Source organism: Erythrolamprus reginae, chromosome 11 (genome assembly GCF_031021105.1).
Source record: "Erythrolamprus reginae isolate rEryReg1 chromosome 11, rEryReg1.hap1, whole genome shotgun sequence".
Taxonomy (NCBI): Eukaryota; Metazoa; Chordata; class Lepidosauria; order Squamata; family Dipsadidae; genus Erythrolamprus; species Erythrolamprus reginae.
Window position 1 is genome coordinate 6,823,284 of NC_091960.1, and position 13,940 is coordinate 6,837,223.

Consider the following 13,940-nt stretch of genomic DNA (forward strand, 5'->3'; position numbering starts at 1 on the left):
TCAATTCATATATTTATTGCAAGGTTAATGCAATATCAGGGGCTTTCAATTCATATATTTAGTGCAAGATTAATGCAATATCAGGGGTTTTCTATTCATATATTTAGTGCAAGATTAATGCAATATCAGGGGTTTTCTATTCATATATTTAGTGCAAGATTAATGCAATATCAGGTTTTTTTAAATTCATATATTTAGTGCAAGATTGATGCAATATCAGGGGTTTTCTATTCATATATTTAGTGCAAGATTAATGCAATATCAGGTTTTTTAAAATTCATATATTTAGTGCAAGATTGATGCAATATCAGGGGTTTTCTATTGATATATTTAGTGCAAGATTGATGCAAAATCAGGGGTTTTCTATTGATATATTTATTGCAAGATTAATGCAATATGAGGGGGCTTTCAATTCGTATATTTAGTGCAAGATTAATGCAATACCAGGGGGTTTTCAATTCATATAATTAGTGCAAGATTAATGCAATATTAAGGGTTTTCAATTCAGTTGTATAAGGATGGGAAGGGTGTGTGTTTTTGTTTTATTTTTATAGGGTTTTTAAAAGAATGTATGATGTGCACTGAACATGACATTTAATTTCGTTGCACAAGGTGCAGTGACAATAAAGCAAAGTACCCTCATGTTGTAGTTTTGTTACAAAAGATCCATCCAGCTCTGAAGGGCCAATATCCTACGGAGCAGTCTGTGTCAGTACAATTCATTTAACTTTTAGATAGTACCACTTTGCTGATATTAATAGACACGTTCGACTCTGTTGTAATTTTAGACCTCATAATTGGATATAATTTTAGGGTTTACATCCTTGCTTAAATAGGGGCTGCAACCTGGATTTCGCATATGAGATGCAAATTATTTTACCCATGTATTTTAAATTTTATTCGTTTATTATCTTTTCCTGGCCTTAGACCGCAGTAAATTGGATTAAATTGGTTGAATGAACATTCCCCTCTACTCAGAAATATTTTTTTCCCTCCAGTATCACACCAAGGAATGGGGGAGATCTGGTGTTGGATGTTTCTTGAAGGCCAGGCAGAGAGAACTCAGGAAGGGTCAGAGATAATGACCTTATGTATTCCTGGCAAATGGGGCAGATTGTCTGGGATTCATCCCCAGGGAACCCAGGCAGAATGGGAGTAGTTGGTGGTTCTCCAAATAAGGTTACTGCCTTCCCAGAAAGTTGGATTCCTTCGTGCCTAGCGTTCAAAGTCTGAAGCAAGCAATTACAAAAGATGCATTTGGGGTTTTTTTTTTTCTGGAGCTTGAAATAGAGATCATGGAGCGGAATCAAAAGTTTTTCCATCCGTGGAGGAGATGAAAGTGGTCGTGGGTCGCTCTGGGGTCTGGGAAGCTCTGGAAGCGGAATCAAAAAGGATTTTACACCGAAGGGTTAAAAAGAGAGAGAGAGAACGCCTTCCATGCTTGAAAACTTGTGCAAGTTGTGACAAGGATGGCTGTCAGTTAAGGGTGATTCTGAGCAACCTTGACTTTTCCCAGGAAAATTTGTGTTTGACTGTGGGCTGGTGATAGGACGTGAAGGCAGAAATGTGGTTGAAAAACATAGAAAACACAGAAACATCGAAGATTGACAGCAGAAAAAGACCTCCTGGTCCATCTAGTCTGCCCTTATACTATTTCCTGTATTTTATCTTAGGATGGATCTATGTTTATCCCAGGCATGTTTAAATTCAGTTCCTGCGGATTTACCAACCACGTCTGCTGGAAGTTTGTTCCAAGCATCTACCGCTCTTTCAGTCAAATAATATTTTCTCACGTTGCTTCTGATCTTTTCCCCCAACTAACCTCAGATTGTGCCCCCCCCTTTGTTCTTTTTGTTCACTTTCCTATCAAAATAAATTAATAAATTAAAAAAAATCAAGAGTTCTGGCAGGTGGGGGGAGATTTCCCCATAAAAGAAGTCGTGTTGGAGCCCAGCCAGTCGGAAATCTGTCCTGATGGGTGGTACCAAGACACCGCAATCGTATTTTTAATGTGATATGTGTATATAGCTTTCTTCCTTGCTCAACCGGCTTCGAAACAGCCGAGCGAAGCAAGTTTATCCCAGTGGCCTGTTCGGGATGCCACAAGGATCTAAATCAGATGCTAAGTTTCTGGAGCAGAGACAAATCTCTTGCTTAAAGGGGATTGTTGACGTCAGCCTGGTAATGCTCTTGCCACAGAGAATGGGCTTCAGTTGCGTTCTGGCCCTGACCTTGAGACTTAGGGAAATTTATATAGGCTGTTGTTTATCCTTAAAGCAACCCACCAAAGGCAGCTAGGCTAAACAAACCTGGGGTTTTACAGCACTGGAAAAAAGAAGACACTCCGACAAATTTAACCATCGTTAGTAAAATTATGGAATGCTCCTCCGAACTATCAAAATTAACAATGGAAATTCAAAACAAAAACGATTCAGAGTTCTACAAGGCCTGGGAGAAATGGTTCAGATGGCTATCCAACTTTAAGGACAATAAAACAAAAACCAATTAAAATCTCTTAATATAAATCAAAATAAAGATATACACAATAGAAATTCGGACCAAAATCAATACAACCCCTCTCTGGGTTCAATCCATTTGATAATTATCAGAAATTTACTAATATCGCAACCTACAATTACTTCTCACTAACAAAAATAATAAATATAATCAAACTAAGTCGTCACAACTCAAATGCCTGCTAGTTTGCAGGTACCACCCCTCCTCTTTTTCTTCTTCCTCCTCTCTTCTTCTCTTCTTTCCATCCTCTTTCCTTTTCTATCCCACCTCCAACCACCTCTTCTTTCCACATTATTATTGGACTATTAAATACTACAGCTATAAGATTATCCAAATAAGAATATTGAATACAAAGTATTTACATAAAGACAAATATTTGGAATGTATATACAATAATATATATACGGTAAGTTGCTGTATAAAAATACTGTTTACCCCAACCCCCCTCCCACTTCTCTTTTTTGTATTCCCATCCCCCTTTTCCCTGTTTTCTTTTTTTTAAATAATCTAATAAAGTATATTTTTAAACAAATAAAACCTGGGGTTTTATTTGAGATTCCACTGAGGCTTTATTTGAGATTTTAGATAGATTGGGATGCCATAGAGTGGTGAAATCCATTTTTTTTGTATTACTACAATAATATATTAAAGAGTTAAATAAGGTTCAGGAGGAAAGTGTTTTTAATAGGAAAGTGAACACAAGAACAAGGGGGCACAATCTGAGGTTAGTTGGGGGAAAGATCAGAAGCAACGTGAGGAAATATTGTTGGATTGAAAGAGTGGTAGATGCTTGGAACAAATTTCCAGCAGACGTGGTTGGTAAATCCACAGGAACTGAATTGAAACATGCCTGGGATAAACATAGATCCATCCTAAGCTAAAAATACAGGAAATAGTATAAGGGCAGACTAGATGGACTAAGAGGCCTTTTTCTGCCATCAATCTTCTATGTTTCTATGTTTCTACCGGTTCTGTGGGCGTGGCTTTGTGGGTGTGGCTTTGTGGGTGTGGCTTGGGGAAGGATACTGCAAATCCATATTCTACTCCTGGGGGAAGGATATTGCAATTCCCATTGGCGGTATTTGCTGGTTCTCCAAATTATTCAAAATTTTCGCTACCGGTTCTCCAGAACCTGTCAGCGCCTGCTGGATTTCACCTCTGATGTCATATTTGGTTGATAAACCAGTTGCGCACCAACACAAAGAGCCTCTGATTAAATTGTGCAGCAGGTTTGACACATTATTTAATGAATGAGGAAGGAACTTTTGGTTTGTGCCGTAGTGGTTGTCTAGCTTTCATTAGAAGTTTTTACGCGGAAGTGGGAGGATTGTCTCACATTGTGATGATCTGTCTGGTTCGACGTTGATCTACTGCAGCGTTTTTCAACCCCGGCAATTTTAAGATGGATGACTTCAACTCCCAGAATTCTCTGGCCAACAGGGAGCATGCTGGCTGGGGAATTCTGGGAGCTGTAGTCCACCCATCTTAAAGTGGCCAAGGTTGAAAAAAAAATGATTGAGACTATTATTAATTAATTTGTCTGTCTGTCTGTCTATATCTATCTTATCTATCTATCTATCTATCTATCTATCTATCTATCTATCTAATAATTATCTATCTATCTATCTATCTAATAATCTCTCTCTCTCTCTATCTAATAATATCTATCTATCTATCTATCTATCTATCTATCTATCTATCTAATAATCTCTCTCTCTCTCTCTCTCTCTCTATCTAATATACATATACATATACATATACATATACATATATATATATATATATATATATATATATATATATATATATAATATCTATCTATCTATCTATCTATCTATCTATCTATCTATCTATCTATCTATCTATCTATCTATCTATCTATCTATCTATCATAGAAACATAGAAGCATAGAAACATAGAAGTCTGACGGCAGAAAAAGACCTCATGGTCCATCAAGTCTGCCCTTATACTATTTTCTGTATTTTATCTTAGGATGGATATATGTTTATCCCAGACATTTTTAAATTCAGTTACTGTGGATTTACCAACCACATCTGCTGGAAGTTTGTTCCAAGGATCTCCTACTCTTTCAGTGAAATAATATTTTCTCACGTTGCTTTTGGTCTTTCCCCCAACTAACTTCAGATTGTGTCCCCTTGTCCTTGTGTTCACTTTCCTATTAAAAACACTTCAGTCCTGAACCTTATTTAACCCTTTAACATATTTAAATGTTTCGATCATGTCCCCCCTTTTCTTTCTGTCCTTCAGACTATACAGAATGAGTTCATGAAGTCTTTCCTGATACGTTTTATGCTTAAGACCTTCCACCATTCTTGTAGCCCGTCTTTGGACCCATTCAATTTTGTCAATATCTTTTTGTAGGTGAGGTCTCCAGAACTGAACACAGTACTCCAAATGTGGTCTCACCAGCGCTCTATATAAGGGGATCACAATCTCCCTCTTCCTGCTTGTTATACCTCTAGCTATGCAGCCAAGCATAAATAAATAAAATAAATACATTTTTAAATTATAATTTCAGTTGCTTGAAGAATTCTGGGAGATGAAGTCTCCACCTCTTAAAAATTGTCAAAGTTAGAGATCCTCAAACTTAGCAACTTTAAGGATTGTGGACTATTGCTGATTATTCAATTCTGGAGATTGAAGTCCACAGGTCTTAAAGTTGCTGAGTTTGAAGACCTCTGATCAAAGTTGAGGAACAGAGTTCTAGTCTTGAGATTTTTTCCATTTCTGTTTCCAGATCCTCAGATGACAACTGTTTATATGTGTAGAGCTGTTCCTCTTCTCTTTCAACCTGAGAATATTTGCTGTTACAAACACCTGCCTCCGAACAATTACTTTTATTTGTACATTTACAGTATAGCCTCGCAGATTTCATGACTGAGTAATTCCTGAAAGAAAGCTACGTGATTAGTATCTTGGGATTTATTTAATTAGGTAACATTCCTGGGGAGGAAGGCATGGGTTTATTCCCTCTTGATTTGATTCTTGGGCAAGGAATTATAAATTATAAGGTGGGGCTGTGGGCTTTGATCTTCCTAAAAACAAGTTAAAAGTTGTTTGAGATTTCACTGGAGAGCAATGGACCACATTCTTAGTGCTCTACAGCAGTGTTTCCCAACCTTGGCAACTTGAAGATATCTGGACTTCAACTCCCAGAATTCCCCAGCCAGCATTTGCTGGCTGGGGAATTCTGGGAGTTGAAGTCCAAATATCTTCAAGCTGCCAAGGTTGGGAAACACTGCTCTACTACAGTACATAAATGTCTACATTATTAAGGTGGGCCTTAACAGTTCTGCAAGGTGATTTCCTGGGCTAAATTAAGCCAATACAGAAAAAGGAATGGATAGTTGCTGCCAAATATTTAATTAACTCCTGCTCCTTAGCGGCAGCTAAAACTGAGAAGGTATCTTAGCCGCATGCTGCTGTTGGTCATCTTGTAATAAAGAGTTGCATTAATCAGCTACCACAGAAATTTAGGGACCAACCACTGGCCTTTTATACCCCGCTAAAGCTGGTTTCCATACCTAACGTGGTTGAAGGCATAACTGTGAATGCTTATTTATTTGTTTGTTTATTTATTGGAAGGAAGGAAGGAAAGAGAAAGGAAAAAGATGGAGAGGGAGGGAGGGAGGGAAGAAAGAAAAAGAAAGAAGGAAGGAGAAAGATAAAGAGAGGGAAGGAGGGAAGAATGGAAAAGAAGGAAGGAAGGAAGGAAAGAGAAATATAAAGAGAGGGAAGGAGGGAAGAATGGAAAAGAAGGAAGGAAGGAAGGAAAGAGAAATATAAAGAGAGAGAAAGAGCGAAGAACGGAAAAGAAGGAAGGAAGGAAAGAGAAAGAAAGTAAAAATATAGGGAGGAAGAAAGAAAAGGAAGGAAGGAAGGAAAGAAAGAAAGAAAAAAGAGAGGGAGGGAAGGAGGAAGGAAGGAAGCGAAAGAAAAAAAGGAAGGAAGGACAGCAAAGACATTCTTATAGCTTCTTTCTCTTTTTTTCTCCTCCCTTTCTCTCTCTCCCCTTTAACCTCTAATTGCTACTTGAATATTTCAGATTATGCTTTGGGCTTCTTTGACCATTGGTTCATTTTTATTTGGTTCATTTTAATTACGTTTTAAGGCCATTCCTCTTTTTCTTCCAAACCTCCCTTAGCTTACATGTCTGTGGGACATGATGTCCTATATCAGGGAACCGATCCTGCTTGAGTTTAATTAGGCTTCAGCAGTCAACTTTTTCCATTGCTGCGTCCTCTCTACTCCAATTACAGCTGCCCGGCCTTGTATTGTCAGCAAGGTTGGTGTTTGTGTGAACCTTAATGGCTTGATGCTCTCTTCGATGGCCTGATTGCTCTAAACACGCCTTAAAGGGAAAAGGAAGGAAGGAAGGAAGAAAAAACCCTGCGAGAATAACTTTCTGAAGATATCAGCCACCCACCTGTCACCTCCCTTTTGTTTCTTAATCGAAAGGAACCGAGGCCTTTGACAGGTATGCATTATTCATAGAGGCCACTCAGTTCTTCATGACAACACTTTTTAATCAGTGGGTAGAAATAAAAGTGAGTTGCAGCATGCTAAGTTGGTGTTTCTCAAACTTGGAAGCTGTAAGGCCTGCGGACTTCAACTCCCAGAATTCTCCAGGCTTCCTCATGACTTCAGTTAAAAATTAAAGTGACCAGATTATAATTTAGATAAAGTGGGACACCATTGCTGCGGGAGGGGGGATACGGATGACTTTGTGTGTGTGTGTGTGTAAAAATAATAATAATAATAATAATAATTATTATTATTATTATTATTATTATTTATTGGATTTGTATGCCGCCCCTCTCCGTAGACTCGAGGCGGCTAACAACAATGATAAAAACAGCATGTGACAATCCAATAATAAAACAACTAAAAACCCCTATTATAAAACCAGACATACACACAGACATACCATGCATAACTTGTAATGGCCTAGGGGGAAGGAATATCTCAACTCCCCCATGCCTGGCAGTTTAAATGAGTCTTGAGTAGTTTACGAAAGACAGGGAGGGTGGGGGCAATTCTAATCTCCGGGGGGAGTTGGTTCCAGAGGGCCGGGGCCGCCACAGAGAAGGCTCTTCCCCTGGGTCCCGCCAAACGGCATTGTTTAGTTGACTTTATTGTCACTTTGAATGCACGCTAAATCGCCGTACGTTATATTCTTCAAAGCTAAGGTGACCAGACATCGGGTTTTTTTAAAAAAAAACGGGACTTTTTTAAAACGGCGTGGGACGCGGGACAAATTGCTCAAAAGTGGGACTTTCCCGCCAAAAGCGGGGGGTCTGGTCACCTTAGTAAAATGGAAGGACACTTCGATTGCTACCATGGATGAATGGTTGCAGAAGCTGAGGGAATTGGCCGATATGGCAAAACTGACCACTTTTGATAAAAGAAAAAAACACAAATACTTTTGTTTCCTCATGGAGACCGTTTCTGAATTCCATGCTTGATGTGGAAAAGAATGAGATTTTGATTTTGTGCGTCACAGGTAGCCCAAAATAAATAGATAGATTGTTCTAGAAATTATATGTCATTTCTTTCTTTCTTTTTTTAGAAAACTTTCTTAATTTTCACGTATTGTCCCCAGCCGCCAGAGGTAGAGATAGGTAGGTAGGTAGGTAGGTAGATAGATAGATAGATGATTGACAGATAGATAGATAGATAGATAGATAGATGATTGACAGATAGATAGATTGATAGATAAGATAGATTGATAGATAGATAAATAGATAGATAGACAGATAGATTGACAGATAGATAGATAGATAAATAGATAAGATATATATATAGATAGATAGATGATTGACAGATAGATAGATAGATAGATAGATAGATAGATAGATAGATAGATAGATAGATAGATAGATAGAAGACAGACTGACAGACAGATCGATCGCATTTTATTTCCAATTCTCCAAACCCACACTGGATAAGGCAGAAACTGATAAAGGAGATTGCATGTAATAAAGTTGATAAAAGTGAAGGAAATTATAATATTTTTATGGCTATAAATTAGGAATTCCAAAGGCTGGAGTTGCACAATATAATTAATATATTGGTTTTGTAATGTGATATCAGCCCCATTGCGGGAAGGAGCTGCCTCCGAGTCCCTATTGCGGTGACTGTGTTCCCTAGGAAGGTGGCTACACCCTGTTTGACGGGCATTTATGACTGTGCTACCTGGCACACCAGAGAAGCATGTGTCCTGGGGAAAGAGTTGGCGAGGCCAACCATCAATTATTCCGTCATAAATTAGTAGAAAAGACTGGCTTTGCTCAAGATGTCAAGGTATCATATAGTGATTCAAAAGAAGCCAAGTTTCAAATAGGTTATTTTGGGGTCTTGCGGAATCTCTGTACTGGTACTTCTTGAGCCCAAAATTTCTCTTGCTAAGTAAGACAGTTGTTAAGTGAGACTTAGTCTGTTTTTACATTGCTTCTTGCCACAGTTGTTTTAATGAACTCAGTCTGTATAGTCTGGAGGACAGAAGGGAAAGGGGGGACATGATCGAAACATTTAAATATGTTAAAGGGTTAAATAAGGTCCAGGAGGGAAGTGTTTTTAATAGGAAAGTGAACCCAAGAACAAGGGGACACAATCTGAAGTTAGTTGGAGGAAAGATCAAAAGCAACATGAGAAAATATTATTTTACTGAAAGAGTAGTAGATGCGTGGAACAAACTTCCAGCAGACGTGGTTGGTAAATCCACAGTAACTGAATTTAAACATGCCTGGGATAAACATAGATCCATCCCAAGATAAAATACAGGAAATAGTATAAGGGCAGACTAGATGGACCATGAGGTCTTTTTCTGCTGTCAAACCTTCTATGTTTCTATGTTTCTAGTGATTCACGTTAAGTTAGTCACACGGTTGTTAAATGAACCTCGCTTCCCCATTGATGTAGCTTGTCAGAAAGTTTCAAAAAGGGGGTCACCTGATACCGGGACATAGTAACTGTCATAAATGTGAGTCAATTCCCGCGTGTCTCAGTTTTGATCACATGACCGTGGGGATGCTGAAATCGTCGTAAGAGTGAAAAATGGTCATAGGTCCCATTTTTCAGTGCCACTGTAATTTTGAACGATCACTAAGTGAGGACTACCTGTATTGTTAAGAAAGAGAAAGAAAGAAAGAAAAAGAAAGAAAGAAAGAGAAAGAGAGAAAGAGAAAGGAAGGAAGAAAGAAAGAAAGAGAGGGAGAGAAAGAAAGAAAGAAAAAGAAAGACAGAGAGAAAGAAAGGGAAAGAAAAAGAAAAAGAAAGAAAGAGAGTGAGAAAGAGAGAGAAAAAAGAAAGAGAGAAAGGGGGAAGGAAAGAAAGAAGAGAGGGAAAGAGAGAAAGGGAGAGAAAGAAAAGAGAGAGAGAGAGAAAGAGAAACAGAGAGAAAGAGTGTGAGAAAGAAAGAGAAAGAAAAAAGAGAGAAAGAGAGAGGGAGAGAAAGAAAGAAAGAAAGAAAGAAGTAAACACTGCCTGCCCACCCCCTGCAGGCTACATCTCCCAATTGCACCACGTTTTGATGTTTTGAACTCAGCTTTGTTGAATAAACCATAATTGCCATAATTAACACATGACCCTGATCCTTAAGCCTTGACTTACAAACCACAGTAACTACTGTAGTTCATGCAACCTGCTAAGCCACCATTCTGCTCCACCAGTCTTCACGTTGGAACTCCTAATTGGGGCTCACAGCAATAGGGGCTCCTGGATAAAAATTAAGCACGAAGGACTCCACTCAATGCCCTAATCATGGGGTTTTTTTCCTAGCTCTTCACGAGATGGCTGTGTATTTCGGCTGCTCTTAAGGCTCTTTCTCAGCCTGCTTCTTGGCATCGGTGAAAAACACTGACCTTGTTATTATTTTTGTCCTTCACGAAGGCATCTCAAGTGGAAAGACACAAGCTGGGAGTGATAACAAGGGAGAAACACAGGCGCTCTTCAAGTGCGGTTCATTGTCCCTCAGTAGATACTCAGAAGACAATTTCTGGAATGTCCTAAGCTCTAACCTCACGTCTGCAGATTATTATTATTATTATTATTATTATTATTATTATTATTTATTAGATTTGTATGCCGCCGCTCTCCATCGACTCGGGGCGGCTCACAACAATAACAATAACAATGTAAGAACAAATCTAATAATTTAAAAAACACTAAAACCCCCATTATTAAAAGCAAACACACACACAAACATTCCATATATAAACTGTATAGGCCCGGGGAAAATGTGTCAGTTCCCCCATGCCTGACGGCAGAGATGGGTCTTAAGAACTTTACGAAAGGCAAGGAGGGTGGGGGCAGTTCTAATCTCCGGGGGGAGTTGGTTCTAAAGGGTCGGGGCCGCCACAGAGAAGGCTCTTCTCCTGGGTCCCGCCAAACAATATTGTTTAGTCGCCGGGACCCGGAGAAGGCCAACTCTGTGGGGTCTAACCAGTCGCTGGGATTTGTGCGGCAGAAGGCGGTTCCGGAGGTATTCTGGTCCGATGCCATGAAGGGCTTTATAGGTCATAACCAACACTTTGAATTGTGACTGGAAATTGATCGGCAACCAATGCCTGGGATAAACATAGATCCATCCTAAGATAAAATACAGGAAATAGTATAAGGGCAGACTAGATGGACCATGAGGTCTTTTTCTGCCGTCAGAAAAAAAAATGATAAAAAAGTGATAAAAAAAGTTGAACTAGGAGCAATTTGACTCAGGTTCTAGGGCATCCTCAGCCCTGGAAACTCAAAGGTAAAACTTCGAGCCAATCATTCCCTCTCGGTCCAACAACCAGGGTGTGTGATGTTGAAGGTAGAATATATAGAATATCGAATTGACTCTTTCCCAAGATGGCGCCGACGAAGGCTGCCTCGGTGAAATGCATTTGCCCAGGTTCACCTGGTGCACCAGTTGCGCCCCTATCTGGACAGGGAGTCATTGCTCACAGTCACTCATGCCCTCATCACCTCGAGGCTCGACTACTGTAACGCTCTCTACATGGGGCTACCTCTGAAAAGTGTTCGGAAACTTCAGATCGTGCAGAATGCAGCTGCGAGAGCAATCATGGGCTTTCCCAAGGTATGCCCATGTTACACCAACACTCCGCAGTCTGCATTAGTTGCAGATCAGTTTCCGGTCACAATTCAAAGTGTTGGTTATGACCTATAAAGCCCTTCATGGCATCGAACCAGAATATCTCCGGGACCGCCTTCTGCCGTACGAATCCCAGCGACTGGTTAGGTCCCACAGAGTTGGCCTTCTCCGGGTCCCGTCGACTAAACAATGTCATTTGGCGGGACCCAGGGGAAGAGCCTTCTCTGTGGCAGCCCCGACCCTCTGGAACCAACTCCCCCAGAGATCAGAATTGCCCCCACCCTCCCTGCCTTTCGTAAACTCCTTAAGACCCACCTCTGCCGTCAGGCATGGGGGAACTAAAACACCTCCCCCTTGCCCATGTTGTTTTGTTGATTGATTGACTGTGTGCCTGTTTTTTATTACTAATTTTAAATTGTATTAGATTGGTGGGCATTGGATTTGTTATTATGTACTTTTTTTTATTTTTGTTGTGAGCCGCCCCGAGTTTGCGGAGAGGGGCAGCATATAAATCCAATAAATCTAATCTAATCTAATCTAATCTGGTTCACCCGAACAGGTCCGAACCGGCTGAATCCTACCCCTGGAAAAAAAAATTGACTCTTTAAAACGCCTGGTCACTCCCTTTCCCTTCTCAATCTGGCTCTAACCCTACTCACTTTGGGAGAACAGCCCTATATCCATGGGATGGTGAACCTCTTCTCTGGGAGTCTGCGGAGAGGGGCGGCATACAAATTTGATTAATAAATAAAATAAAATAAATACGGGGGTCACCAACAGTGTTGGGGTTGTGGCTACCCCTTGGTTTTTGAATGCTACAACCACATTCCTTCAAATTATGTACGGCACCAGACGAAAATTAAACTTCAACAAAATTCCATAGGAATATTCAATAGGAATAGCAATCATTTCCTGCTTCTACCCTGTTAAGAATAGTACAGGTTCCCTGGTTTTACAGATTTCTGGGGCCACATTCGAGGCTCGGGGGGTCCATTGAGGGGGTCAAAATGTTAAGACGCTGGCAAGGACTATGTGATCAAAGATGTGACCCCTTTTTTTTAAATCTTTCTCTGGTCTAGGATGGGGCCACTTTGCCTTGGCAGGTAGGAAGGTGGAGTTAGCAAGGTGTGGGGAAATAGAAGAGGAAGACGAGTCCGGGCTTGTTAATGATATAAAAGGAGTGTAATGGTTCCTCTGAGAAATGTCTTCACAGAATAGAATAGAATATTATTATTATTATTATTATTATTATTATTATTATTATTATTTATTGGATTTGCATGCCGCCCCTCTCCGTGGACTCGGGGCGGCTAACAACAGTGACAAGAACAGAATGTAAAAATCCAATACTAAAAACAGCTAAAAACCCTTGTTATAAAACCAATCATACATACAAACATACCATGCATAAATTGTAGAAGCCTAGGGGGAAAGAATATCTTAGTTCCCCCATGCCTGACGACAGAGGTGGGTTTTGAGAAGCTTACGAAAGGCAAGGAGAGTGGGGGCTATTCTAATCTCTGGGGGGGAGTTGGTTCCAGAGGGCCGGGGCCACCACAGAGAAGGCTCTTCCCCTGGGCCCCGCCAACCGACATTGTTTAGTTGACGGGACCCGGAGAAGGCCCACTCTGTGGGACCTAACTGGTCGCTGGGATTCGTGTCTTCACAGAATAGAATAGAATAGAATAGAATAGAAGCTTCCGGTTAGGACCTTTGTCCCTCTTTGAGTGTTTAAGGTTGCTGACCCCTGGTATAGGGTGTCATGCCTAAGCAGGGGGTTGGACTAGAAGACCTCCAAGGTCCCTTCCAACTCTGTTATTACATTGCATTGCACTGCACCACATTCTATTCTATTCTATTCCCATTCCATTCCATTCTAAAGGGACCATAATTGCCCATTTCAATCATAAGGACAGGAAGAAGTATAACTGGCTTTATTATTATTATTATTATTATTATTATTATTATTATTATTATTATTATTATTATTTATTAGATTTGTATGCCGCCCCTCTCCATAGACTCGGGGCGGCTCACAACAATAACAAAGACAATGTAAGAACAAATCTAATAATTTAAAAAACACTAAAAACCCCATTATTAAAAGCAAGCATACACACAAACATACCTTGTATAAACTGTATAGAGCCGGGGGAGATGTCTCAGTTCCCCCATGCCTGACGGCAGAGATCGGTCTTAAGAACTTTACGAAGAACTTTACGAAAGTTGGACAATTCCATCTGTCCTTCCATTACCCTGGGGGGGGAATTATTGACCCCCTCGGAGAGGGTCCGCAACTTGGGCGTCCTCC

At 40.1% G+C, this 13,940-nt stretch overlaps 1 protein-coding gene across 2 annotated transcripts in view; it reads left to right on the plus strand.

Moving 5' to 3' along the window:
• PHLDB3 (pleckstrin homology like domain family B member 3) overlaps nt 1-13,940 on the plus strand; it is a 53,369-nt gene that overhangs the window by 1,128 nt on the left and 38,301 nt on the right. Inside the window, exon 1 of one of the 2 annotated variants that reach the window (XM_070764764.1) lies at nt 6,675-7,015. The exons of the other annotated variant lie outside the window; for it this stretch is intronic. The gene's annotated coding sequence lies outside the window, so the exon portion shown is untranslated. Of the gene's footprint in view, nt 1-6,674; nt 7,016-13,940 lie in introns of those variants that run through there. 2 annotated transcript variants of the gene reach the window in all.